This window comes from Oryctolagus cuniculus, chromosome 9 (genome assembly GCF_051225735.1).
Source record: "Oryctolagus cuniculus isolate XC-2025 breed Fujian yellow rabbit chromosome 9, ASM5122573v1, whole genome shotgun sequence".
Classification (NCBI taxonomy): domain Eukaryota; kingdom Metazoa; phylum Chordata; class Mammalia; order Lagomorpha; family Leporidae; genus Oryctolagus; species Oryctolagus cuniculus.
This window is the reverse complement of record NC_142875.1, coordinates 12,137,170-12,163,615: the sequence shown is the minus strand read 5'-3', so window position 1 is coordinate 12,163,615 and position 26,446 is coordinate 12,137,170. Positions and strand designations below refer to the sequence as shown.

The window sequence follows — 26,446 nt, the reverse complement described above, 5'->3', positions numbered from 1 at the left end:
TGGGTCCAGCTCCGGCCATTGTAGCCATTTGGGGAGAACCAGAAGATGGAAGATTTCTCTCTCTCTCTCTCTCTGCCTCTCTGTAACTCTGTCTTTCAAGTAAATAAATGAATCTTGAAAAAACCACACCACACTGGGCTGCCATCAGGTACCTGCTGGGACGACCCAGTGGAGGAGATTGGCTGAAGTCTGGCTGGGCTGCGGTGTAACTGGAACCCTTAGACCCTGCTTCCGGGAATGCCGGTGGTGCAACAACTTTGGAAAACTGCCTGCCGGCGTCTGATAGACTTAAAAATGCACTGACCGTGGAGCCCAGCAATCTAATCGCTCTCAGGGATATTCCCAAGACAAACGGAATCATATGTGTGCATGGAGACCTGTACACGAAGGGCTACAGGAGTTCTCCCAGTTAACTGCCAACAGCCAGAAACAACCCAAACGTCCAACAGCTCAACAATGCATAACCAAGTCGAGTTACACACACACAATCAAGTGGCTCAGCCGCAAACACACGTGCTGAGAAATGCCAGACTCGTACTGCACAAATCCACTGGCATTCTGGACAAGGAGAATCGTAGGGACAGAAATCACAGTGGCTGCTGGGGGCTGCTGCCAGTGAGAGCAGGCTGGGCGCAAGGAAGAAGCACTGAACTTTAAGTACTAACTGGGTGAATTTTACTGCCTTAAGTCCAGAAGCCGATCTACGTGGGAAAGGAAAGCCAGGCTGCCCATCGTCAGCATTTGAGCGCGGTCGTTCTGTCGCCACCCAACCGCTGTGCAGAGCGCCAGTGCCACCAGTCCCCTCTCCCCCGCCGGCCTGGCCTGCCACTCCCCTCTGCTCCAAGCTGAGTGACGACGGCTGGGAGTCTCCCTGCATTCTCCTCTCTCAGCATAACTCATCCGTGCTTCCGGAACAACAGGAATCCACAGCCCCGGGCTCCAGGCCCAGCCACGCACGTGGGCTGTGGGCCCCACGTCGTCTCCTCAGCCGGCCCTAGAGGGAATTCAAGGGCACACACACTCGTGCCAAACACCCGTTGTCCTTGCCGTTCCCTCCTGCCCACATCACTGGCCAGGGCCTCCCTTTAGCTGCCTGGGGTTTTGTGACCGACATCTCTGTTTCTTCACGTAACCTAGAGTAGTGGGCCGTCCTGGATAAGCCGAGTGTGATGTTGGAGACGGGGGTCACGCCCAACCCTGCCACTCTGCTGCCCACTGGGAAAATGAGCGCCTTCATCAAGCCTGGAAACCTTGGCAACTCTATGCTCCGGCAGAATGCACCTGGCGGCCCAGCCCCTGCCTCAGCCAGACGCAGGGCGACCTCGCAGTTGTGAGCACAATGGACAGTGGAGGGCCACCAAAGGGGTTACAGAACCACAGATGCGACAAGTGACGGTGCTGCTGCCTGGGACTTAGCCCAGGAGCTGAGGTGCCGGCTCAGAGAAGAGCTGTCCAGCCGTCAGAAGGAAAGAAGGTGGGCGTTTACAGACTGCAAACCCGTCTGCACGACTGCGCGTTCCTCAGAGAGCTGCCAGCGAGTGGGGGAGCCCTTCATCTAGCGTGCAGAGAGACCCCAACCTACCGGGCAGAAGGAAGAGAAAAACCACACCCTAAAGATGGCGCCCGCCACATACGCCAGGACCTAGCCTAACACGGGCGAGGCATTGACACTGGCCTGCCTCCTGCAAGGGTGGCCCCTCAAAGCTGGCTTCAGTTGACCCCTATAAACAGCACATGGGAGCCCCTTCCTGATGCTCCAAGGTGAGGACGTACACATTACTCCAAGTGTGGGAAACAAGGGGGCCGGCGCTGTGGCGAAGCGGGTAAAGCCGCTGCCTGTGACACCGGCCTCCCATATGGGTGCCGATTCATGTCCTGGCTGCTCCACTTCCAATCCAGCTCCCCGATCATGGCCTGGGAGAGCAGTGGAAGATGGCCCGAGTGCTTGCGCCCCTGCACCCATATAGGAGACCAGGAGGAAACTCCTGGCTCCTGGCTCCTGCCCAGCCCAGCCCTGGCTGCTGCAGCCATCTGGGGAGTGAACCAGCAGATGGAAAATCTCTGTCTCTCTGTAACTCTTTCAAGTAAATATATAAATCTTTAAAAAAGAAAGTGACGGAGATGAGCAGCTTACTCAGCAGGAAACCCAGGCGCTAACGACCACCTTCCCCGCGGCCTCCACCAGAGCAGCTCCTGGTCCTGGTAATCCAGGAGCCCGGTGCTGCGGATGGCCTGGGGGAGCAGAGCTCTGACATCAGCTCCCAGACGAGGGATGGGCCGGGACGGCCTGCTGGCCCCTCTCACCCCCTTGAAGCTGACTGGAGCGGAGCCCTGGGCTCGTTGCGCCAGAGTCAACCTGTCCTGCAGCCATCACCACACTGCCCCTCGGGGAATGACTTACAGCGCTTACTCAAGAAGCACCTAGTGCCAGCTCTTCCCTGTGTACTCGGGACGAGGGATGGGGACACGACTCGCTTGTCCACAGTGCACACTCTGCCGCAGCCCGACTGACCAACCGGCCGCGCCATTCACTTAGGCTCTACAAGGAGCCGGGTTCAGCACCAGCAACACCAAAGCCCGCCCACTGTACTCAGTGTGCACAACTCCTCATCCCCCACTAATGGGCCTTCTGACGTCTCAGGCCCCCCCCCCCCCCCGAGGCAACGGGGCTGCCACCGCTCTCCAGGGTAAGCCAAGGGCAACTCCGACACCTCGTCACTAGGCCCCGGGCACAGCACCTGACTCACCAGTGGGCCATCCACCTGCAAGTAAAGGAGTCAAGGGGGTGGGGGGCCTGGAAATCACTCCTGGACGCAAACAGCCGGGCACCTGGTGGTGCTGTGCAGACATCTGGAGAGTCTGTGTCCCTTTGGGGTACCCCACACCCCACTAGTACAGACACAGGCACAGACCTAAGTAACTGGTTCTCTCGGCTCCCCAGCGAGGTGCTCTCCACCCTGCCCTCCCGATCCTTTCGGTGGGGACGGTGACCCACGCCTGCACCAGCTGGGAATGTTATGTGAACCCACGGCAGAAACATCAAAACCCGACAAGAGTCAAAACACGGACAGGTGCCTGTCTCTGTTTCCCTGGACTCCTGGCCAAGGATCTGCTGTCCGAGGCTGCTTCTGGGGCAGGGTGTCCTACAGAGTCTGGGCACGTGACCTAACGGGACTGGCGTGTGTGCTGAGACTGGGTCAGGATCAGCCTGCGCTCCCTCACCTCCCCCAGGGGGCGTCAGTAATCCTAAGCACATGCCCCAAGACCACCCCTCGGTCACGCACACCCCTGTTCGCCCAGCCCTCCAACACTCACCTCCTCCTCCTCGCCGGCCGACTGTGCCCAAGGTCGATGCTCAGCCACCCTCACCCATGCCTCATTAAACATTAATATTCTTGGGACACTTTAACTCCTGGGGTCAGCACTTCTGATCCCTTGCTGCTTTTACTGCCCCACCAGCTACCTATGAAACTTCTTGAACTTTGCTCCATGTTTCTTTCTGCGTATCACTTGCTGGCCTAAGCAAGATTCCTTGATTCGTGGCAAACTGTGCAGGCCTAGCCCAGCCCCGCCTCCTGCCTCTCCGCCCCCCTCCTGGCCCACTCTGGAGCCAGGCCTCGCCACGGAGGGTGTCTGGCTGGTGCTGCTGACTGGAAGCAGGGGGCCATGGCACTGTGCCGGGCAGCGCCAACTGCAGACTGGGAGGGCAGCAGCTTCGGGAGGAACAGCCCTGCTGCAAGCATCCCCTCACCTGAACAACCTGGTCAGCGTGGGCCCCAGGACGCCCCCACACCTCCACCCTGCCCGCAGTGGGGGCGGGGCCTTCGCCTGAGACCTTGGCGGATGACCAGACCTCTGTGCCTCAGGTTCCTTCTCGGCCCTGTGAGACCCCAGCACTTTGAGGAGTGCGGAGCGAGGCGCGTGAGAGCACCAAGTGCCTGTCGCATGTGAGTGCAACGAGGAGGAGCTGTTTGGGAAGCGCTGCTTCCTGGTGGCCCTGCCTTGAGAAGGTGCTGGAGGCAGCCCCAGTGCCCAGGCTTCTACAGGCTGTGCACACCAGTGGGAATCAGAGGACTGGATTAGGTGTGGCTCCTGGGTGACGCACTTGGCTCAGGGACAGAAATTCTCCCTTCGCCTATCTCACAAGCTCCGGCTAAGGCTCAGGCTACTCGACACACATGAAAGTCACTGGGTCATTGCACAGTCTACAAACGGCCAGCCCTGGCCACTGGCTCTATGAACCCATGAGAAAACACCCTCACCCACACAACCAGCCAGACACTGGTTACTGGAACAGTCGACTTGTTCCCTTCACAATGGAATCCTGCACACACAGGAAAAAACCATGCAAGTCCTTTTCCGGGTTAGCAACCGTGGCACACCCATGGTCATGGCATCACTCACCATGGCCGAGAGGTGGAAGCAGCCCAGTACCCATCCACCAAAGGATGAATGGGTAAACAGAATGAGGTACACACACAGAAATGGAAAATCACTCGGCTTTATCAAGGAAGGAAGCTCTGACCCATGCTACAACATGTACCACATGCTAACATTCTGCTAAGGGAAACAAGTGCCCCCCCCCCCATCACTGTATGGTTACACTCGCATAACGTATCTACAGCAGTCAAGGCCATGGAGACAGGAAGCAGAACGCTAGTTTCTGGGGCGGGGGCACGGGGAATCGGGTGCTGTCTGATGGGCTGGAGTTCCAGTTGTGCCGGCTGGAGAAGTTCTGAGGCTGGCTGCTCAACAGCGTAAAGGCACTGAGCGCCGCTGGCCGCACACTTACACATGATTACGACGGAAACGTGTGCGTGCTTTGTTCCACAACTAAAAACAGAATCGTTTAAATCGATGGACCTTTCGATCTTTTCATGACAAAGCAGGGTCATCCTACACGGCCACGGGCTGTGCTGCAGGCAGGCAGGCCTGTACGCAGGCTGAGCCGGAGCTGAACCAGCGTCGAGCTACGACCTCCTTCCTGACAGAGCACCTGGATCTATTATGATCCAGCTGCCCACGGGAAAGCAGAACTCGACATCTTCCTTTCTACCATACTCGCCGATGGCATCGCCGTCACAGGTGCTGAAGCTGCAAAACGCTTTAGAAATTGAGTTTCACGCTGGAGAAGGTGCAGTCTGGGCTCTGCACTAAAACATCTGCCTAAGAAAACACAGGTAATAACACAGGCGGTAATCACGGGTACAGGGAGACCATGCCTCCCAGCTCCAGCCCTCAGGAAGCCACCTCCCCCCCCACTTACCTCTGAACTGCACTGCTCAACACGCTGCCACCAGGGGGCAGCAGGTGTATGAGTCTGGTATCCTAAAACCCACTTCCATTATCCCTTCTGCCCAACCCTATCTATCTGTACACACACACACGTGTGTATTCTTATGTGCATGTATGACTTTATTCAACCTATTTCTAAAAGACCCGCAAACTACATTTTAAATGCAACAAAGTCCAACGGAGGTGCCATCCTGACAGTCCTTCACTCTCTGACTTACTCCAATCACAGCAGACGTCAACAGTCAACGGATGTGTTCCTCTGATGCCGTAACTGACCTGGCTGCCGAAGCTCACCCCACTTCTCCGCGGCTCTGAACCAGTGTCCCAGTGTTTCCCTCCAGAACGCATCCAGCTCCGGAGCCCACGGACTACCTGCCCTCCACCCTCCCAGCCAGCTCAGGTTTTCTCCCCAGCGCCCTGTGTTAGGAAGGAAGGGCTAACCCCAAGCAACGCAAGGGAGATTCAAGTCTCACAGCAGAACCCCGGAGCCACCTCACTGCCAAGCAGACACTGGAAATCACTTCTTGCTTTTCACAGCCCACCACCAACTCGAAGCTTAACCCAGAAGCCCCCGGGTGAGGCCTGAAATCACAGACGGGGTCTCCCTCAGCAATGACTCTGTGCACCGGGAGACTGGAACAGCTCGTGTGACAGAGGGAGTGAGACGGTGAGAACCGTTAACAGGGGCGTTCTGGTAACTGATCCTGGAGCCAGCTGCACACTGTGAAGTAACCAGGGGCCACGGTGCCTAGGTCACCCAAAGAGGAAGACAGGAGATCTTGACGCCACAAGTGGACATTTCAAGTGGTTTTCTTCCTGAGTTCACTGTGCTTTGATAAGGTAAAAAATGCAAGCTTTGACTGCTGCTAGACACATCACAGTGGCCCGTTCTTTAAACCACAATGGCGCACACTGTAATTCAGACAGTCCGGAGAGTACTGTCCACTTGCATCCAGTCTGCTCTCATGCAATGAAGTGTTCACTGATGAATCTAACCTAACAGGAAACCAGCGGGAAAATCAGATGTGGCCTCAGCGTTCACTGACGGTACAACAGGAACGAGACGCTCCTGGGATGTGCACAACGGAGGGGTCGCTGCAGAGGACTCGCTGTTTCAGACACTTTTTCTGCCACCCTTCCCCAGGCACTACCTCTCAACTGCTCAGATTTAATGGCTTCTACGTGATATTCTGGTTTTGTTTTTCAGTATAAAATACTTAAATGCAGAAATCATCATATTTATAGCAGATATACAGGGGGTTTTCAAAAAAGTTCTTGAAAAATGCACACGATGAGCCAATATGCATGGGTTTCAAAAATTTTTGTACCAAAATAAATTTAATTCCACTTTCCATGAACTTGTTGAAATACTCTTATACAAAAAAATTTAATTCAGTAACTTATTCAAGGATTATCAAAACCAATTTTTATGATACTCAGAAACCTGAAATCAGATAACTAAAAACAAGAGTAACACATCTATTATGATGCCTCAAAACAAAAGAGAAAACTGGCACTATGAAGTGCTGACAGCAGTGGAGCAGCCAGAACTCTCGCTTTTGCTGGGGTATGGACACTCAGAAACAGTCTGGCAGCTTCTTATAAAGTCAAACACGTGCTTCCATGTGACCCCACCAGTGCACGGCTAGGGATCGGCCCTAGAAAAATGAAAACTTTCTTCACGTAGAAACCTATTTACAATGTTTACAGCAGCTCTATTCATCATCACCCAACACCATAAATAATCCAAATGTCTTTCAACAGTAAACAGGTATGAGGATCTGGCATTGTGGTACAGCAGACTAAGCACTGCCTGTGATACCAGCATCCCATGTGGGCTCCAGTTTGTGTCTCAGTTGCTCCACTTCCGATCCAGCTCCCTGCTAACACGCCTGAGAAAGCAGTAGAAAATGGCCCAAGTCCAGGGTCCCCTGCCCCCACATGGGAGACTCAGAAAAAGCTCCTGGCTCCTGTCTTTGACTTGGCCCAGCCCTGGCTGTTGTGGCCATCTGGGGAGTGAACCAGTGGATGGAAGAGTTTCTCTCTCTCTCTGTAACTTTGGCTTTCAAATAAACAAATAAATCCCCACAGATGAAGTCTTTGGGATTAACCGTGTGTGTGTGTGTTTGTGTTTGTGTGTGTGTGTGTATCTTTTCATGTCTATTTACTGTTTTTTTTTTTTTTTTTTTTTTTTTAAGATTGATTTATCTGATGGGGCCCGAGCTGTGGTGTAGCAGTTGCCACCTGCAGTGGCAGCCCGTTGTGGGCGCCAGTTTGAGTTCCAGCTGCTCTACTTCTGATCCAGCTCCCCATGGGAAGCAGCAGATAATGGTTCAAGTGCTTTAGCCGCTGCCACACACATGGGAGACCCAGATGGAGTCCTCAGTTCATGGCTTCTGCCTGGCCCAGTCCTGGTGGCTGTGGTCACATGGGAAGTGAACCAGCAGGTGGAAGATTCTCTCTGCATTTCTCCCTCTCCCTAACTCTGCCTTTCAAATACACAAATAAATCCTTAACAAAAGTATATGAAGTATATGAAATCAGCTTCATGACATACATATCTAAATGGTAATGAAAGCATAAGCACATGCAACAACTCTAAAAATGTTCGAGATGAAGGACTATGGAGCTCAGAATTTTTTTTAAGATCTATTTATTTACTTACTTGAAAGGCAGAGAGTGACAGAGACAGAGAGAAAGAGAGATCTTCCACCCCCGTTCACTCCCCAAATCCTGTAATAGCAAGGGCAGGGCCAGGCTAAAGCCAGGATCTCTGCCCAGGTCTGCTGTGGGTGGCAGGGACTCAAGTACATTTCTTTTTTAAAGGGTTTGTTCATTTATTTGAGAGGCAGGGAGAGGAAGGGAGGGAGAAAGGGAGGGAGAAAGGGAGGGAGGGAGAAGGAGACAGAGATTGAGACTTTCCACCCGGTGGTTCACTTTCCAAATGACCACAATGGCTGGGGCTGGGTCAGGCTGAGGCCAGGAGCCAGGAGCTTCATCCAGGTTCCTCACGTGGGTGCAGGGACACAGGCACTTGGGCCACCTTCCACTGCTTTCCCAGGTGCACCAGCGGGGAGCTGAAGTGGAAACGGGATAGCCAGGACTCGACAGTTGCTCCTGGGGGATGCCGGCGTCACAGGCGGCAGCTCTGCTTCTAACAAGATCTAAGTGAAGGACTTGGGGGTAAAATTACATCACTTCCATCACCAGCTACAAGGCTGTCCGAAGCAAGCAAGCACACAAAACCCACAACACAGAGGGAGGTGGGAAACAGCACGGCCATGGCAAAGGTGGTGCGCCCCCTTTCAGAGGCTGTGGTTGGCGCATGAGGGCTACTATCCTCCACTTGTGAGTATGCTGGCAACGTTCCTAATAAAACCTGAAGGAGAAAAGGGACGGAGGAGGGCAAGAGGGGCTCCGCCGGCCTGAGTGTGTCCATCTCAGGCCTGAGTGTGTCCGTCTGCAGGCCTGAGTGTATCCGTCTCTGCAGGCCTGAGTGTGTCCATCTCTGCAGGCCTGAGTGTGTCCATCTCTGCAGGCCTGAGTGTGTCCGTCTCAGGCCTGAGTGTGTCCATCTCTGCAGGCCTGAGTGTGTCCGTCTCAGGCCTGGGTGTGTCCGTCTGCAGGCCTGAGTGTGTCCATCTCTGCAGGCCTGAGTGTGTCCGTCTCTGCAGGCCTGAGCGTGTCCATCTCAGGCCTGAGTGTGTCCGTCTGCAGGCCTGAGTGTGTCCATCTCTGCAGGCCTGAGTGTGTCCATCTCTGCAGGCCTGAGTGTGTCCGTCTCAGGCCTGAGTGTGTCCGTCTTAGGCCTGAGTGTGTCCGTCTCTGCAGGCCTGAGTGTGTCCATCTCTGCAGGCCTGAGTGTGTCCGTCTCTGCAGGCCTGAGTGTGTCCGTCTCAGGCCTGAGTGTGTCCGTCTCAGGCCTGAATGTGTCCGTCTGCCGGCCTGAGTGTGTCTGCAGGCCTGAGTGTGTCCGTCTCAGGCCTGAGTGTGTCCGTCTCAGGCCTGGGTGTGTCCGTCTGCAGGCCTGAGTGTGTCCGTCTCTGCAGGCCTGAGTGTGTCCGTCTCTGCAGGCCTGAGTGTGTCCGTCTCTGCAGGTCTGAGTGTGTCCATCTCAGGCCTGAGTGTGTCAGCTGCAGGCCTGAGTATGTCCGTCTCAAGCCTGAGTATGTCCGTCTCAGGCCTGAGTGTGTCTGTCTCAGGCCTGAGTGTGTCCGTCTGCAGGCCTGAGTGTGTCCGTCTGCAGGCCTGAGTGTGTCCGTCTCAGGCCTGAGTGTGTCCGTCTCAGGCCTGAATGTGTCCGTCTGCCGGCCTGAGTGTGTCCGTCTGCAGTCTTGAGTGTGTCCGTTTCAGGCCTGAGTGTGTCCGTCTCAGGCCTGGGTGTGTCCATCTGCAGGCCTGGGTGTGTCTGTCTCTGCAGGCCTGAGTGTGTCCATCTCTGCAGGCCTGAGTGTGTCCGTCTCAGGCCTGAGTGTGTCCGTCTCTGCAGGAGCCGAGCTCCAGGCCAGCCTCTGGGCAGGTCCCACACTCCCACTTGCCATCCTCATGGCCATTATTCATGCTGCCACGACTCAAATATCGGAAGGTAAAGAGATGTTTGCCAACTGAGCTCTGGATCACAAAGCCGACCTTGAGAGAAACCAACCTTCTGGTAAGGAGACCCTGGAGCCGACGAGGCCACAGAGAAACCTGAGCACCAAGCACGCCTCTCCCTCCTTCCCAGAGCAGCCGCTGTCTTCCCCTGTACGGCTCTCGTCCCACAGCCAGCCTCCCTGCGCTCATTATCGACAGAAACATGCACTGATGCCCAGGCTGGTGTCTGCTCCATGCAGCCAGTTAGCAGGGGGCGTGGCCACCGAGGCCAGAGACACCTGGTGGGAAACATCTGGACACTTCCTGCAGCCACGCCTGCTCCACACATCCCAGCCAATCACAAGCCTGGAACGCTGACCCACGCAGCGCACCTGCCTTCTGCGTGACAGGCCCCGCTGCTCACGCGTCTTCCTGTGACGACTACACAACACCTCCCGGGGACGACCACCCCCAGGCGATTCTTCGTTCATTTCTGACACGAGCTGATTTCCTCTCCGAGTGTTCATTTGGCTTTTACAATCTGCATCGAACAATGTGGACGCCCACATCAAGGGACAAAACGTGACTGCAAGTGGGCAGCTGTGATTCTTCGGAAACAAATGACAGCTCACGGGCACTGCTAAGCCTCTGCCTGTGTTGCCGTCATCCCATATGGGCACCGGTTCGAGTCCCGGCTGCTCCTCCTCCGATCCAGCTCTCTGCTACGCCCTGGGAAAGCAGTGGAAGATGGCCCAAGTCCTTGGGCCCCTGTACCCACGTGGGAGACTGGGAAGAGACTTCTGGCTCCTGGCTTCCGATGGGCCCAGTTCCACCACTGTGGCCATTTGGAGAGTGAGCCAGTGGATGGAAGGTATCTCTCTCTCTCCCTCTGTGACTCTACCTCTCAAATAAATAAATGAATCTTAAAAAAAAAAAAAAAAAAAGACAGCTCAAAGAACTCTCCCTTAACACTCGTGATCCAGGGTCACTCGCAGGCTTTTGGAGTGGATGTGGCCACCCGGACTCTGGGCAGGAGGACCCCATGACGTGACGTCACTCCGGCTGTCGAAAACCGTCGGGCACCAGCCATGGGGAAGGCGCTGCGGCAGAATGCGAGTGGGAAAAGCCGGGCTCTCACCTGACCAGGGGGCAACAGGACAGGGGCCTCAACAGGCGGTGACACACCCCGGGGTGCCTGGCAGGAGGCCGCCTGTCCTGGAAGCAGGGCTTTCACACGTGTTGTTTGAAACCTCATCCCCAAGGGGCCAACAGGGACCGACGGTGCCGCCGTGGGCTGTGACGGGGGCCGTAGGCCGTGACTGGGCTGTGGGCTGTGGTGGGGCCATGGACTGTGACTGGGTCGTGGGCTGTGGTGGGGCCATGGACTGTGACTGGGTCGTGGGCTGTGGTGGGGCCACGGGGCTGTGGGCTGTGGGCTGTGACTGTGCTGGGGGCCGTGGTGGGGCCATGGGGCCGTGGCGGGGCCATGGGCCGTGACTGGGCCATGGGCCGTGACTGGGCTATGGGCTGTGACTGGAAAGTGGGCTGTGGTGGGGCCGTGGGCTGTGGGCTGCGGCAGAGCCGAGGGCAATGACTGGGCCGTGGGCTGTGGTGGGGCCATGGGGCCGTGGGCCATGACTGGGCCGTGGGCCATGGTGGGCCGCAGGTCACTGCAGGGGCCGTGAGTTCCTGTGAGGGGGAGCCGCATGTGGCCCTCAGCCTCACCCGGGACTTCTCAGCCCGGCTGTTCTGTATAAACCGTACAGTCTCCGTCAGCAGTTGGCTCAGCACACAGATGGACTAAAACATCCTCCTATCAGGGCTGAGGAAGGCGGGGCCTGGAGTGCACCACCCCAGGAGAAAGAGCCGCCAATTCACACCCCAGCCCTGTCTGCACCTGCAGCACAATTCCGCCCCGCACACCAGACCCCAGAGCGGCTACTCCCCCTGCCCCCCAGATCTGCTTATTTATGTTCATTTTATCTGAAAAGCAGAGAGCCAGAAACAGAGACCTTCCATCTGCTGGTTCACTCCCCAAATGACCACAACAGCTGGGGCCTGGTCAGGCCAGTCAGGAGCCAGGAGAACTCAATCCTGGTTTCCCAATGACGTGAGGCCTCACCTGCTGCCCTCAGGCGGCAGGTGCATCAGCAGGAACTTGGAGCCAGAGGCGGAGCTGGGACTTAAACCCAGGCACTGTAAGGTGGGCTGAGGGTGCCCCTGGTGGTGCGTTAACCGCTGCACCACACAGCCTTATGAATACAGACACCCGCACTGCCGTACCTGTCCTGGTCCCTGGAACCTGTGAGATGTGGTTCCGTTAGTGGCCTGCAGATGAGCTCGGTGGGACACACAGGGCAGGAGAGGCCCGTGAAGGCAGGAGCAGAGCCCAAGTTGTGCAGCCGCCATCCAGGGTGTCTGGAGCCTCCAGAGGCAGAAAGAGGCGAGCATGGACTTTCTTACAGGGCCTGGGAGGGAGCAGAGTCCTGCCATGCCCTGAGCTGTGAGGGAAGAAATCTCTGCTATTTTAAGCCTCCGTCTGGGAAATTTGTTACTAAATAATGGAATACAGTTATGAAGTAATTCCTCTTTGGGCCCCTCTGCTTCCTATCAGGGTTCCCAGGTTCCAGGAGAAAGCTGTGGACATACCCTCCAGGCAGCAGGTCCTCCTTCATGCCCAAAGAGAATCTCGCCTGCTGGTGCAGTCCACACTTTTAAGACTAGAGACAAAGGAACTGTCCTCTAGTTGACTGAGCCGGCTCCCCTGGGGTGCCACGAGTTCAGAACCTGATAGAGCCACGCATGCCAACTGTCAGCCCTGTGTACCTGTGGGGTTCGGAGTCGCTGATCCAATGAGGTGCACATCGAAGCTATTCTGAAAACTAAACTGCATCTGCACTGCACATGTGCAGACTGCCCCTCGTCACTGCTCCCTGCACAGTACAGCGCAGCATCTACGCTGTATCAGGTATTTTAAGTCACATAATCAGAGGACTGTCCCGATTATACGCAAATATGACACTGTTTTATGTAACGGACTTGAACATTTGTAGATTTTGGAATCTGCTGGGGGTCCTGGAACCATCCCCCCCGGATACCAAGATGGCCATCCACATATTGAACGAAGAAGTAAAAGAATGGCATGGTGGGAGGAGTCAGGTTTTTCCCTGCTGGAAGGGCTGGTTATAGTCAGGGAAATGGCGGGGGTGACGTATGTGGTAACAGCTTAGAGCGAGAACTCACTCACATATATAGCGTCACCCAGACACAGATGGTTGCACACACAAGTGTTTACACACACACACACCCTCCAACAGCTGCAGTAGAGATGAGCACACCCGGCAGCCAGCTCTGGGTCCCTAACAGCATCTCTAGTCAAAGAACCAGAGCTCCTCAGAGAAATGGCTGACTTTAAGACTGGGACAGGGGGTAGGAGACAACGGCATGGTAGCACGGGGAATACAGCCGCCACCTGCGACGCCAGCATCCCATATGGGTTTGGTTTGAGTCCCAACTGTTTCATTTCTGATCCAGCTCCTTACTATGGCTTGGGAAAAGCAGTGGAGGATGGCCAAGTGTTTGGGTCCCTGCACCTACATGGGAGACCTGGATGAAACTCCTAGCTTTGGCCTGGTCCATTGTGGCCACCCGGGGAGTGAACTAGCAGGTAGATGATATCTAACTCTTTCAAATAAATAAATAAATCTTAAAAAAAAAATACTGAAGCAGGACCAGACAAGAGCAATCTGGGAAGCTTGTAGTAGCAGAGAGGAAGAAAGGGCTCAAAAGTCAATAACCAAATAACTAACCAGCCTGATGGGGGATGTCAAAGGGCCATGATGACGGGGCCGGTGATGCGGTGCAGTGGGTGAAGCCACTGCCCACAAGGCCGACCCCTTATATGGGAATGGTTCAAGCCCTGGCTGCTTCACTTCCGACCCAGCTCCCTGCCAATGTGCCTGGGAAAGCAGTGCTTGGTCCCTGCCACCCACGTGGAAGACCCCGATGGAGTTCCAGGCTCCAGGGGGCTTTGGCTTGGTCCAGTCCCAGTTGTGGTGGTCCTCTAGAGAGTGAACCAGCAGATCGAAGATCTATCTGTCTCTCTCCCCATCTCTCCGCAACTCTATGTTTCAAATAAAAATATAAAAACTTGAAAAAAAAAAAAGATCCATGATATTAAGCACAAGCCCTCTAGTCCAGAAAGACTTAAAAGTTATCAGCTGGCCACAGCGTGCAGGCCATGGTGGCTATTTGGGGGGTGAACCAACGGAAAAAGGAAGACCTTTCTCTGTCTCTCTCTCACTGTCTAACTCTGCCTGTCAAAAAAAAAAAAAAAAAAAGTTATCAGTAGAGCTCACGAGACACTCGCATCTCCCAGGATGTTTTCTCTGCCGCTGTCCCAGCCACCGGCTCACAGCAGTGAGCACCTCTCGGCCCAGATCATGGTTTCAACACCATTCTCCCACTTTAAAGCAGCCAACCAGGCCCCATGGGAAATGGCTGATTCCGGGATTGGGGCAGTGAATCTGACCAGGACGTCATCCTCCTGCTGTTCAGACAAACTTGCAACACCAGACAGGACCTAAAGGACCCCTCTCTGCCTTGCTCCCTCCCGGACTCAGCTCCTCCCTGCCTAAGCTTCAGCCACACCCACCTTCTTTTACCTGTGACTGGCAGAACAATGGTTCCCCACACATGCCCACGTCCCAGTCCCAGCAATGAAGTGAAACAGACTTTGCAGATATGAGTCAACTTTAGAATTCTGAGCTAAGGAGATTCTCCTGGATTAATTATCCAAGCAGGCCCAGTGAAAGAAGTGGAGAACCTTCCTTGGTTCAGTCAGAGAGAATATGAAGATGGAAGCGGGGCAGAGAGTGGCAATGCTGGTGGCTTAGAAGACGCAAGGGTCCAGTCCAGAAACCAGCAAAGCCAAGAACAGGTCACCTGGTGGACCCTCCAGATAGGGCACAGCCTGCAGATGCTGTGCATCCTGTCCAGTGACACCTGTGTCGGAATTCTGACCGACAGAACAGGCGCCATCCCAAAACCAGACACACTTCCTCCAGTGGCTGCAAAGGGAAAGCCCTCCCTGTTCACTTCCCCAGTGAAAGGCGGTTCCATTTGGTTAAGATACGTGGTTTTTCTTCGAGAAGTCCTCCCCAAACCCTACTGAGCCAGCCCAGAAGAGGATGTGGTCTATACTGACTTAGCACCCACACCCTCCCACGTAAGCCCCTGCGTCTACTCAGCATCTACTGAGCGCCAAATGCCACGTGATGAACTTGTTGTGTGCGAGTTTCCTCATTCAATCCCCCCAACACTCTTACTAGAGAGACAACTTTTATTAACCTCCTTTCGTAAATGAAGAAGGTCAGCTACCACCCATCTTACAAGTGGCAGAGCCAGGACTGTGTTGGGCGTTGCCTAAAATCTCCATTATAATATGGCGCCTGTGGGATGTTCGAGGGGTGTGTCTGGCTGCTTCAGTTAAGCTATGGAAGATCAGACCACTGGCAGGAATAGGTCCGCTTTAGTTCCGGACACGTGGACAGTGCATGATCCCTATACTTTGCTTAAGATGCCCCGGTGCGTGGTCCACCGATGCCTGCGTGACCTTCTCGCTGATTGGCTCCCCTACTGTGCATGTCCTTGGTAAGCTTTATAAGCCTGCACACTTCAATAAAGCGGTTCCTGCTTCGACAGAACTCACGGGTGCTTGTGGTGTGTACTTGACCTGTCGACCTTACCCTTCCCGTTCGCCTTGCTGGGGGGTGTCTGTACTGGCCCTGGTCAGGGGCCAGCCTCGGACTTCAGACTCCAACAGACTGGAAGGCAGGCAGTGTGACAGAGGACTTGCTGCTCTTAATCATGACATCTGCCTCCCATGTGAGAAGTACAAGTTCCAAGAACTTATGCATTTATTAACATAGGAGCCCCGCGCCCTGAACCCACAGCCTAAATAAACAGCTGCTGGATGTGACCGGAGGGGACAGAGACAGGGTTCCCCCTTCTCTTCTTGTAAAGGAACCCTTCCTATTCTGGAAGTCAAACAGATACAAAACTAGGGTAGTGGTATCCTGATCCCTCAAACACCCATCTCCCTACTTGGACACTAGCCACCTAGGGCCAATCTTAATGCCTGCAGTTCATTAACTCGGTATTAGAATACCCAGCAGAAGTAACCCCCCTTTAATATTATTTTTTCAGAATCACCAGATCTCACTGCATGTTGGTTTACCTGTGTTTACATGTATTTAAGAAAAAACTGTGACATGGGCAGGTCTTTCTAAGCAAAATACAAAACAAACGAATTGTCAAGGGAGACAGATGTTTTTCACTCCATAAAACTAGTTTTCTAGAGAGCATAAGTACTACAAAAATTACTTAAAAATTGGGGGTAATTATAAAAAATTAGAAAATGAGATTAGTATTCTCAATATACAAATAATTCTTATAAATCAGTAAGGAAAGATCACACCCAGTAGAAAAATGGATGAAGGGGTGAACAAAGTTTCCCCCTACTGTTCTTACATGACAAAAACGACAAGGGCTTCTGGCTAGCACTACTTATGAGCTGCGTGCTCGGGTGCTCTGGGAGTCAGGAGCACTGAGCACGAGACAGGATCATTTTCACCTGTAGGCTTGCATTTTCAAAGACGTGCCGCCCCAGAGTCCAAGGCCTCTGAGAGGCAAGGGTCCTTTTTTTTTTTTTTTTTTTTTATTTCTTATTTATTTGAAAGGCAGAGTTACAGGGTTGGGGGAGAAGAGGGAGAGAGAGGAGAGGGAGAGGGCGGCGGCGGTGGGGGGGGGATATCTTTCATCCACTGGCTTCAACAGCCAGGAGCCAGGACCTTCGTCCAGGTCTCCCAAGTGGGTGCAGCAGCCCAAGCGGTTGGGCCATCCTCCACTGCTTCCCCAGGCACATTAGCAGGGAGCTGGATCCAAAGTGGAGCAGCCAATCTCAAACTGGCACACATATGGGATGCAGGCATCGAGGGAGGTGACTTAACTGGCTACACCACAATGCTGGCCCCAAGCCGAGAGTCTTAAAAGCATCTGGCTTTGGCATCCTTCAAGGATGCCAGGACAGGTACACCCACCTGACACAGAGACAACAAAATCCATGTAGACGGGAAACCCAGTTCTCGGGCCCACTGGGGCTGTAAGAGAAGAGGAAGTGGAGTGGAGAAGGCCCTCTCTGGCCCTCAGCATGCATCTGAGTAAATAAAACACTTCTGTTTGGAGGGAAACCGTGGCCACCAGACTAAGGGCACATGGAATGCCTGAGACAGAAAACAGCTCCCACCGACCCAGAGCAGGGGTGCAAGTTCCCTGCCTCCTTGAGAAATAAACAGCCACGGCTCCTCCTACCAGCAAGCCAAACAAGACAAGGGACATTCTCAGCCACCAGGCCAAGCCTGCTATAGATGAGGGCTCCCAAGTCTTCTAAATTCACATAAACTGGCACAGTACAAACCGCTTCTCAAGTCCCCTAATTGAGCATGAATCTAATTAAGCCTTTAGGGTTCACATCCAATTTATAGGAAACACAGGGGACAGAGGAGCAAGCTAAACCCCACCATCCCCAGGCCAGCCAAGTCAGGGGTGGAGAACCTTCGTTTCTGCCAAGGGCCATTTGGATATTTATAACATCATTTGTGAGACCATATGAAATTATTAAGAATTAGCCTGACACAGATATACTGGATCTTGAGTGATACCTGCAGTTGCTTTGCTAGGGCCAGACCAAATGATTCTGAGGGCCTCACACGGCCTGCAGGCCAGATGTTACCCCCAGCAGCCAAATAAACCCAGAACATGAGGCCTCCCACACCCAACCAGCCAAGTGCATCTGACAGCCATTGGCATTCAAGAAATCAACAGGGACAGCTCTAGACCAGGGCTAAGTATGGTCTGCAGCTAAGTCCAGCCCACCAGTATGTTTTAAGGAAGAAAACTTGGTGTTGTGGTGTAGCAGGTTCAGCCTCCGCCAGTAGCGCCAGCATCCCATGTGGTTTGAATCCCGGCTGCTCACTTCCCATCCAGCTCCCTTGCTAAAGCGCTTGGGGAGGCAGTGGAAGATGGCCCAGATACGTGGGCCCCTACATGCACGTAGCAGACCCGGAGGAAGCTCCTAGCTTCAACCTGGCCCAGCCCCAGCCATTGTGCCACGTGGGGAGTGAACCAGCGGATGGAAGATCTCTCTCTCTCTCTCTCTCTGCCTTTCAAATCCATAAATAAATCTTTTTAAAAACATTAAAAAAGAGAGAAAACTTAGTGTCACTGGGACACAGCTATGCACGCTCATTCACACACCAGCCACGGCCACTATTCTATGACAGTGGCACAGTGGCGCGGCTGTACAGGGGCCGCAAGGCCTGAGAGCCTAGGAAAGCTGGTACCTGGCCCTTCACAGGGAAGGTTCACCATCCCCTAGCCCAGACTGAAGGAGACAACAGCTTTTCACCAAAACACCGTGTGTGGCTTGTTTGGATTCAATTCACAGAAAACAACACTAAAAATAACTGCATTTTGGAGGCGTTCAGGGCAATCTATGGGCTGGATTCCAGAAGACATGAAGAAATTATTTTCAATTTCATTATGATAATGATATGGCTACAGAAGAAAATGCCTGGGCCTGGCTTTGTGGCACAGCGGGTCAAATCACCACCTGTGATGTTGGCACCCCACGTGGATGCCAGAGTCCTGGCTGCTCTGCTTCAGCTCCAGCTCTCTGCTAATGTGCCTGGGAAATCGGCAGAGATGGTCCACGTGCTTAGGTCCCTGCCACCCACATGGGAGACCCGTATGGAGTTCCAGGCTCCTGGCTTCTGCTTGGCCCAGCCGCAGCCATTGCAGCCATTTGGGGAATGAACCAGCGGATGGAAAATCTCTGTCCCCCTCACCCCTCTCTTTCTGAAACTCTGACTTTCAAGTACAGAAATCCTTAAAAAAGAAAATGCCCTTTTTTGGGAGATGTGCGTTGGACTATACTTATGGGTGATATGTCATGTTGCCTCAAATAAACTGTTTTAAATTGCTTTAACGACAAAACAAATGGAGCAGCTAAGGATACGCAAGAATGGCAATATCGACTTGACAGATATTGAGATTCATTACAGTGGTCCCTGTGCTTGCATGTTTTCTTAAAAACTTCCTATGAAAACAAACCAGACCGAGGGGCGGTAAGCAGTTAATCAGAGATGGCCTTTGCTGGCGGGCATGGCCCAGCTGCAGAAGACCCAGCTGACCAGCTCACCTTTCTCCAGAACCTTCTCCTTCCCCTTCGCGCCTGGTGTCAGCGCCCCATAGGTGGGCCTATGAAAACCCACCCTCCATCAAGGTCCAGCCCACACGCGCCCTCGCCCACTCCTCCAGGGAGGCCTCAGTTCTCACCGCTGCCTCCTTCCTGACATTCTGGCTGCTATCAACATCGGCGACTTCACAAGGCCACGCAAAGCCAGAGACTTCGGAGAGGTCTTTCTGGACACGTGTGGAAGCTTACACAGAGTGAGCTCTGCCGGCAAGCCCTGGGGCTCGGGAGCGCCTCGCAACCTGAACAAGGCCCTCTTGCCCTTCTCTACTTCCCTGACTGTATTAATAACAGTGACCTTCGACTGGACAGGGCCAGCCCGGTGTAACCAGGGCGCCGTGAAAAAACTCCAGGAGCCAAGGCTGACCCACGCGGACAATTTCTAGAGAATACTAACGAAGAGGACGAACCTCTTGCAGCCACTTTTCCTAAGGGCCCTGCCCAAACACTGGGGCCCGACGCCTCCATGCCAGCCCTTGGGGCGCCCCACCCAGGGAAAGGCCCCGGCTAACAGTGCGCACAAAGCCTTCCAGTGACTCCCCTTCGGGAGCGGCCGTGAGATGGTCCTAGGTCTATGTGAAATAAAGAGGAAAAGGAACAGATCTCTGATGTGTCCACACACCGCCCAAGTCACCACGAACGACGGCCGGCCCTCTCCACGTCTCCCAGCCACAGTGGAGGCCCTGCTTGGTGAGGGCCACCGGTCCAGAACAGCCCAAGACACTTCGACTACTGGGCCCCCCACGAGCCTGGCGCAGCTGGCTCTGCAGGAACGCGCAGTTCCTGGAAAACAAGGCATTCTGGGAAACGAGGCCAAACCAGAGGCCGTTTCTGTCTGAACACTCCAATGCATCCAGTGAGGTCAGGGAGCGGCCTTCCACGCTGGGAAAACAGAAGAAAGTGTTTCTGTGTGAGGGTGAGAGACAGAGACCTACATTTTATATGGGTCAAGCCAGAAGATTGACATCTTTTTTTTTTAATTCCTGGACATTTAGCAAAACAACCTGCTTTTTCTTTCTTTCTTTAAGACTACAAATCTGGCGCCTTTTTCTCCTCTCTGCACCACCAGCCGGGAGTCGGCAGCCGCAGGGCGAGCCGAGCTGGTGCGTGCGTTTCCCGCCCAGCGCGGGCAGCCCGAGCAACGTCTCCACAAATGGACTCCCGACACCAGCGCGGGGCCCCTCCCGGCAGGGTTTCCGGTCAGAAACGTGTGGGGACGGCCGCCGCCTCGCCCGCCCCGTCCCCACGCGCGGCCCCGACCCCGTCGGCTCCCGGGGCACGCGCTCCGCCGCCGCACGTCCCCGCCGGCTGACCCGGCCCTCCCGAGCTCGGCCCGCGGCGCCCCGAGTTCCCCCGCGCCCCGGCGCCTCACCTGCGGCCGAGCCGGCGCCGTCGGGGAGAGCCCGCTGGGGGCCGCCGAGCGGAAACGCCCGGCCGTGCCCGCGCCGCGGCCCCCAGGCCGCCCCGGGCGGCGCCCCCTGCAGGCCGGACGCGGCGCCCGAGGCGGCCACCGCTGGCCGCGCGCACCTGGCCGCGCCGCGCGCCTGGGCCCGCGCAGCTAAACCCACGTCGCGGCCGACCCAACTGGACACGCGTGGGGTGTGCTGCATACAGGACGCGGACACGCGAGCCCCACGCACCTGGGGACGCTCCTGGCCGCACGTGTCCACGCTAACGCACCTGGACGCCCGTGCTCAGCCGTGACAGATGCAGACTTAACACCTGGGCCGCAGGGCTTCTGACTCAGGAGCCCGAGCCCACGCACACCCATCCCCGCCCGCTGACTCCGGTGCGCGCACCTCCCAGGCCTTCCGCGGGAGACAGGTAACCGACCGTGTGGTCAGCTGCCCCCTTATTTACCGATCCCCCCTTAAAAAAAAAAAAAAAAAAGCTTTGGTTGTTTTATTTAACGGGAGAGCTTATTTAGCACCTGTCTCCTTGCCCCCTCCCCTCCCCCCGCCCCAGCACTAGATTTAAGCCTCCGCAGGTGGAAGACTGAGGTTTCTGGACATGTGCCTGCCTGCCTGCCTTCCTGGAAGAGGGGCAACCGGGACAGAATCCGCGTCCCAACCGGGACTAGAACCCCGTGTGCCGGTGCCACAAGGCGGAGGATTAGCCTAGTGAGCCGCGGCACCGGCCTGGACATGTGTTTTTCATGTGGGGTTTAAGCAATGCTACTTTGGGGGCCCAGGTGACAGGAAAGACACAGAGATGGGGCAGAGGCCGCTTCTGCGCCCCGCCCCGTGAGAAACACCAGGCATCTCGTTATCAGACCAGCAGGGACCCCTTGGTCGCTTCCTGCCTCCTCCCCCTCCGCCAATTCCTCGTGCCTGAGCATTAGCCGAAAGCTTTTTCTAAACATTTCCAAGGATGCTGGTGTACAATTCCCATGGAAATCTAAGAGATCGGCTTCATAAGCCATTAGTTTTCAGTTTTTTTTTTCCTCTTGGACAGTTCGTGATTAAATTGAAGGTATAGAAAGTCCTGCCTCGTGTGTATTTTTAACACATGAATATTCTTGAGTAGTGGTATTCTAAATTATGTTGGAAGAGAAAAAAGTGCTTCATCATTATTGCATTTTTTTTTCTTTTTTGTGTCAGCCAAGGAATGTGAAACAAATAGAAGGAAAGTAGGCCCAACACAGACTAGGGCATGTGGGGTGAAAAATTGCAGAGAGCATTAAGCAATACTTTGTAAAAATGCATTAACTGATTTATGTATTTTCATTTTATGTATGAGAGACAGACTCAGATATCTGCCATCCATCCACACTCATTCACTCCCCTAGATAAATAACCACAGCAGCCAGAGCTGGGTCAGACTGAAGCCAGGAGACTGGAACCCCATCCCGGTCTGCTCCGTTGGGTGGCAGGAACCCAAGTACTTGAGCCATCATCTGTCCGCTGCCCCTAAGGCAGGGAGCTGGACTTCACGGGGTGGAGGTGGATCTTTGGCTAGGCACTCTGATGAGGGTTGCAGTGCCAAACTTGGGCAGCAGAAACAGTTTTGAAATGCGCTCCTAGCTAAGCACTGTCAGCAACACCTAGGAATTTAGAAACACCATCTGGGCCCACACACAGGCCTCCTGAGCCAGCAGCTCTGGGAGTGGGGCCCAGGGACAGGCATTTTGACAAATGACGGCAGTGCTGGTTCCATTTTGAGAGATGCGGTTCATTGAGGATTTAGTCCAATGCTTTTCAAAGGTAAATGTGTATGTGAACCAAGCGAGGAGAGTGTTTTAAATGCAGATTCTGGAGTGGGCATTGTGGCAGAGCGGATTAAGCTGCTGCGTTGTGATGCCTGCATGCCCTATCAGAGTGCCTGGGGTGGAGTCCCTGCTCCCCTGTTTCTGATCCAGCTTCCTGCTAATGCACCTGGGAAGGTAGCAAATGGTAGCTCAAGCCCTTGGGTCCTTGTCACCACATAGGAGACCCAGCTAGAGTTCCTGGCGCTCAGCTTCAGTCTGGTCCAGCCTTGGCTGTGGCAACCATTCGGGGAGCAAACTAGTAGATGGAAGGTATCTCTCTCCTCCTCCCTCTGTCTCTCCATATCTCTCTTTCTCCCTCTCTCTCTCTCACTCTGCCTTTCAAATAAGTAAGTCAGTCTTTCAAAAGTGCAGATTCTGGACCAGCCGTCTAGGAGCGGGGTGCGGACTGCGCAGGTGCACGGATGCAGCTTAGTGAGGATTTATAGTACTGTCCGTGGCGCACGCTGTGAAGAGAGCCCTGACCAGGCGAGGCTGGGGTACTCCCTAGCAGAGACCAGAGTCTCAGGGTTTTGAAAGGGGAAGGATCAGGCTGTTGAGACAAGTCCTTGGCATGCGGGTTTCGGGCTGGTGGGTTACGTAGGAGCTCTTGGCACCCAACCACCCTGGTGGTTTCTAGAAGCTGGGTGGCCTCACCAGGTCTGTTAGGATGCGTCCAAACCGTTCAGCTGAGTCATTCACTGCCCGGGTTCACCTCACCACGGGGCTGGGTTTCTGCTCATCCAGGCTGTCACTCTCCCGACTCCCGCCCCCTCCAGCCTCGGTATCATGTGGCCAGCAAGTTGCTCTGCATATGTTCATCTCAGCAAATATTTCCTTCACCAGCTCCAAGGAGCTTAACCAGGAAGTCACCTTTAACCAGAATTATCCAGCTTGGCCATTTTTGGTCCTTAAACGCCAAGTTCTATTGTCTTGGTCTGTGTTGTGCAATAGCAGAACCCCGAGGCGGGGCAATTCATCAGGAGGAGAGAGTTCGTTCCCAGCATTCTGGAGGCTGGGAAGTGTTGGGTCACAGTGCTGCTGGGTCTGGTGTCTGGTGAGGGCCCAGTCTGATTCCAAGATGGCACCTTGTACACTGCTCTTGCAAAGCGGGGGAAACCACTATTCTTTACAGGGCAGAAGGACATAGAGAGAACCTGCTGCTGCAAGCCCCTGTAGAAAGGCATGAAGCCTGGGGCCGGCACGGTGGCGCGCTAGGTTAATCCTCCACCTGAGGAGCTGGCATCCCATATGGGCGCTGGGTTCTAGTCCTGGTTGCTCCTCTTCCAGTCCAGCTCTCTGCTGTGGCCTGGGATAGCAGTGGAGGATGGCCCAAGTGCTTGGGCCCCTGCAACCATGTGGGAGACCAGGAAGAAGCACCTGGCTCCTGGCTTCAGATTGGCGCAGCTCCGGCTGTTGCGGCCATTTAGGGAGTGAACCAATGGAGGGGAGACCTTTCTCTCTGTCTCTCTCTCTCACTGTCTGTAACTCTACCTGTCAAATAAATAAATAAAAAAATTTTTTTTTTTTTTTTTTTTTTTTTTTTTTTTTTTGACAGGCAGAGTGGACAGTGAGAGAGAGAGACAGAGAGAGAGAAAGGTCTTCCTTTGCCGTTGGTTCACCCTCCAATGGCCGCCGCTGCAGCCGGCGCACCGCGCTGATCCTGGCAGGAGCCAGGAGCCAGGTGCTTTTTCCTGGTCTCCCATGGGGTGCAGGGCCCAAGCACCTGGGCCATCCTCCACTGCACTCCCTGGCCATAGCAGAGAGCTGGCCTGGAAGAGGGGCAACCGGGACAGAATCCGGCGCCCCAACCGGGACTAGAACCCGGTGTGCCGGCGCCGCAAGGTGGAGGATTAGCCTATTGAGCCACGGCGCCGGCTAAAAAAATTTTTTTTTAAAAGAAAGGCATGAAGCCCACCCTCATGGCCAATGTGTCATTTAATTTGAAAGCAGCAGGATTGTTTTTTTCTTTTCATTCTGTCGAGTTATTTTCCTTGGTACAACAGGTCTCAGAGCTGAACAATTTGCCCGGCAAAGAAATTAATGAATGGGGAAAACCAACCTGAGAGGCTCCATTCACACACACTAAGTCCTGGCATTTCTGGAATTCCTGTTTTACAGATGATGGAGGCTGCTGTCAGATTTAAAAAAATAAGGCATTGACCTTTTCTGCACAAAAGATTTGCAGCATCTTTTCTAAAAAGTACATGAATTCTCTAAGCAATTGCAGTTAAGAATGTTTATTATTGGCCATCTTCTCTAAGTTCAGGAATAACAAGGAAGGACTGAGTGAAGCACAATATGACATTATTTCTTTAGTTTTGGTGCATAAATCTCTAATCACAAATAGGGGAATTTTCAGAAGTAGTGCTCTTACCAGCCAGATAGGCCATCCGTCAGGATGCAACTGGTCACATCACCAAAGCCATCGCCACCCATAACTTCCCTTGGGCCCCGTTACACCACGGCTGTTTTTTCCTGAAAATGGAATCAGGCACTGGGCCCTGACATCCAAACAGCAACTCTTTAAAGGAAATGCTGCCAACCTAGCGCCTAGCAATGTAGACATCACAAGCTGAAACGAGGCTCGACGCCACCGAGGGGCCAGGTGCCCAGCACAGAATGACCCGTGTCTCATTCCCACTCTTGCACAACAGCGTGAGCCACTCCCGCCCCCGTTCAGCACAAGAAACGACTCTGAGGAGTAGAGGAAGCTGCCAGTACACAGCACTGCCAGGATCTGAGCTCCATCCAGCTAAACCACACACTCGTGCTCATTGACACGACGGTTGAAACAGGGAGGCTGGCGAGCGGATGTTGAGAAGAATTATTTTTTATAGTTGAAACTTCTTGCTGTAAGTACTACTTCCAATAAATAATCCTAAATATGTAGTTCTGTCTGTGGTGAGCTCTCATATGCATGATCAGTGAGTGATCTTTATCAGTTCCTCCCCGTGTCCATGGGGGATGTGTTCCAAGACCCCCTGTGGGTGCCAGAAACCATGGGCAGTACTGAGCCCTGTATATACGGTGTTGTTTCCTGCACATACGTACCTCTGATAAAGTTAAATTCATAAATTGAGGGGGCTGGCATTGTGACTCGGCATTGCTGACCTCCCCTATGGACGCTGGTTTGAGTCCCAGCTTCCAATCCAGCTTCCTGCTAATGTGCCTGGGAAAGTGGAAGAAGATGCCCCTGCCACATGGGAGACCCAGATGGAGTTCAAGGCTCCTGGCTTCGGCCTGACAGAGCCTTGGTTACTGCAGCCATTGAGGGAGTGAACTAGCAGATGGAATCTCTCTCTCTCTCTCTCTCTCCCTCCCCCCCTCACCCTGTCTCTCTAACTCTGCCTTTCAAATGAATAAACACATCTTTTTTACAAAATTAAAAATAAATTGGGCATTGTAAGAGATTAACAGTAACAACTAATAAAATAGAACAATGAAAATACTATGTAACATTTAAGTGAATGTGTTCTTTTGAACGAGTCAACACAAATATGAGTATTTTGGGACTGTATTTGACTATGAAAAACTTAAATGACTGAAAGTGAAATCAAGGGCAAAGGGGGACTACTGTATGGTAAAGATCATTTTACAGGTGTGAGAAAGAGGTCAGGTGGCTTGACCAAGATCTTTTGATTGGTACACGGCCTGCCTTGTCCATTGAGAGACCTCCATGGATAGAGCTGCAGGGCACAAAGTCAGGTGTGCTGGTTCATTGCAGTGAAGGGAGACTGAAAGCAGAGGAAGCTGGTGCTGCATTACCAGAGAACAGTTAGGGGAAGGCTGGGGTGCAGGTGAAATATAAAGAAAACAGTGCCCTGTGGGGCTCAGGGCAAGCACAGCTGGGCACCAAGTGTCCATATCGGGTTTGGATTGCACAGTGGACTCAGGGTCCTGTGTCCCTGGAGGTGCAGTGTTATATGGATGTCGATGGTACATCCAGAATCCACCTGGCTGCAAACCAAGGCTGCTTGTTTGCATCAAAGCAGCTGGGACCCCCATGTAGGCTGCTTCAT

General features: G+C 53.9%; 1 protein-coding gene across 5 annotated transcripts in view; it reads right to left on the bottom strand.

Annotated features, from left to right (window-relative positions):
* Nucleotides 1-20,928, bottom strand: part of GGACT (gamma-glutamylamine cyclotransferase) — a 41,050-nt gene extending 20,122 nt beyond the window's left edge. The window contains exon 1 of one of the 5 annotated variants that reach the window (XM_089303472.1): nucleotides 20,861-20,928. The gene's annotated coding sequence lies outside the window, so the exon portion shown is untranslated. Of the gene's footprint in view, nucleotides 1-3,315; nucleotides 3,393-19,802; nucleotides 20,066-20,552; nucleotides 20,684-20,820 lie in introns of those variants that run through there. The other 4 variants (XM_089303471.1, XM_008260150.5, XM_051850486.3 and 1 more) reach the window with 4 other exon arrangements.
* Nucleotides 20,929-26,446: the final 5,518 nt, after the last annotated feature.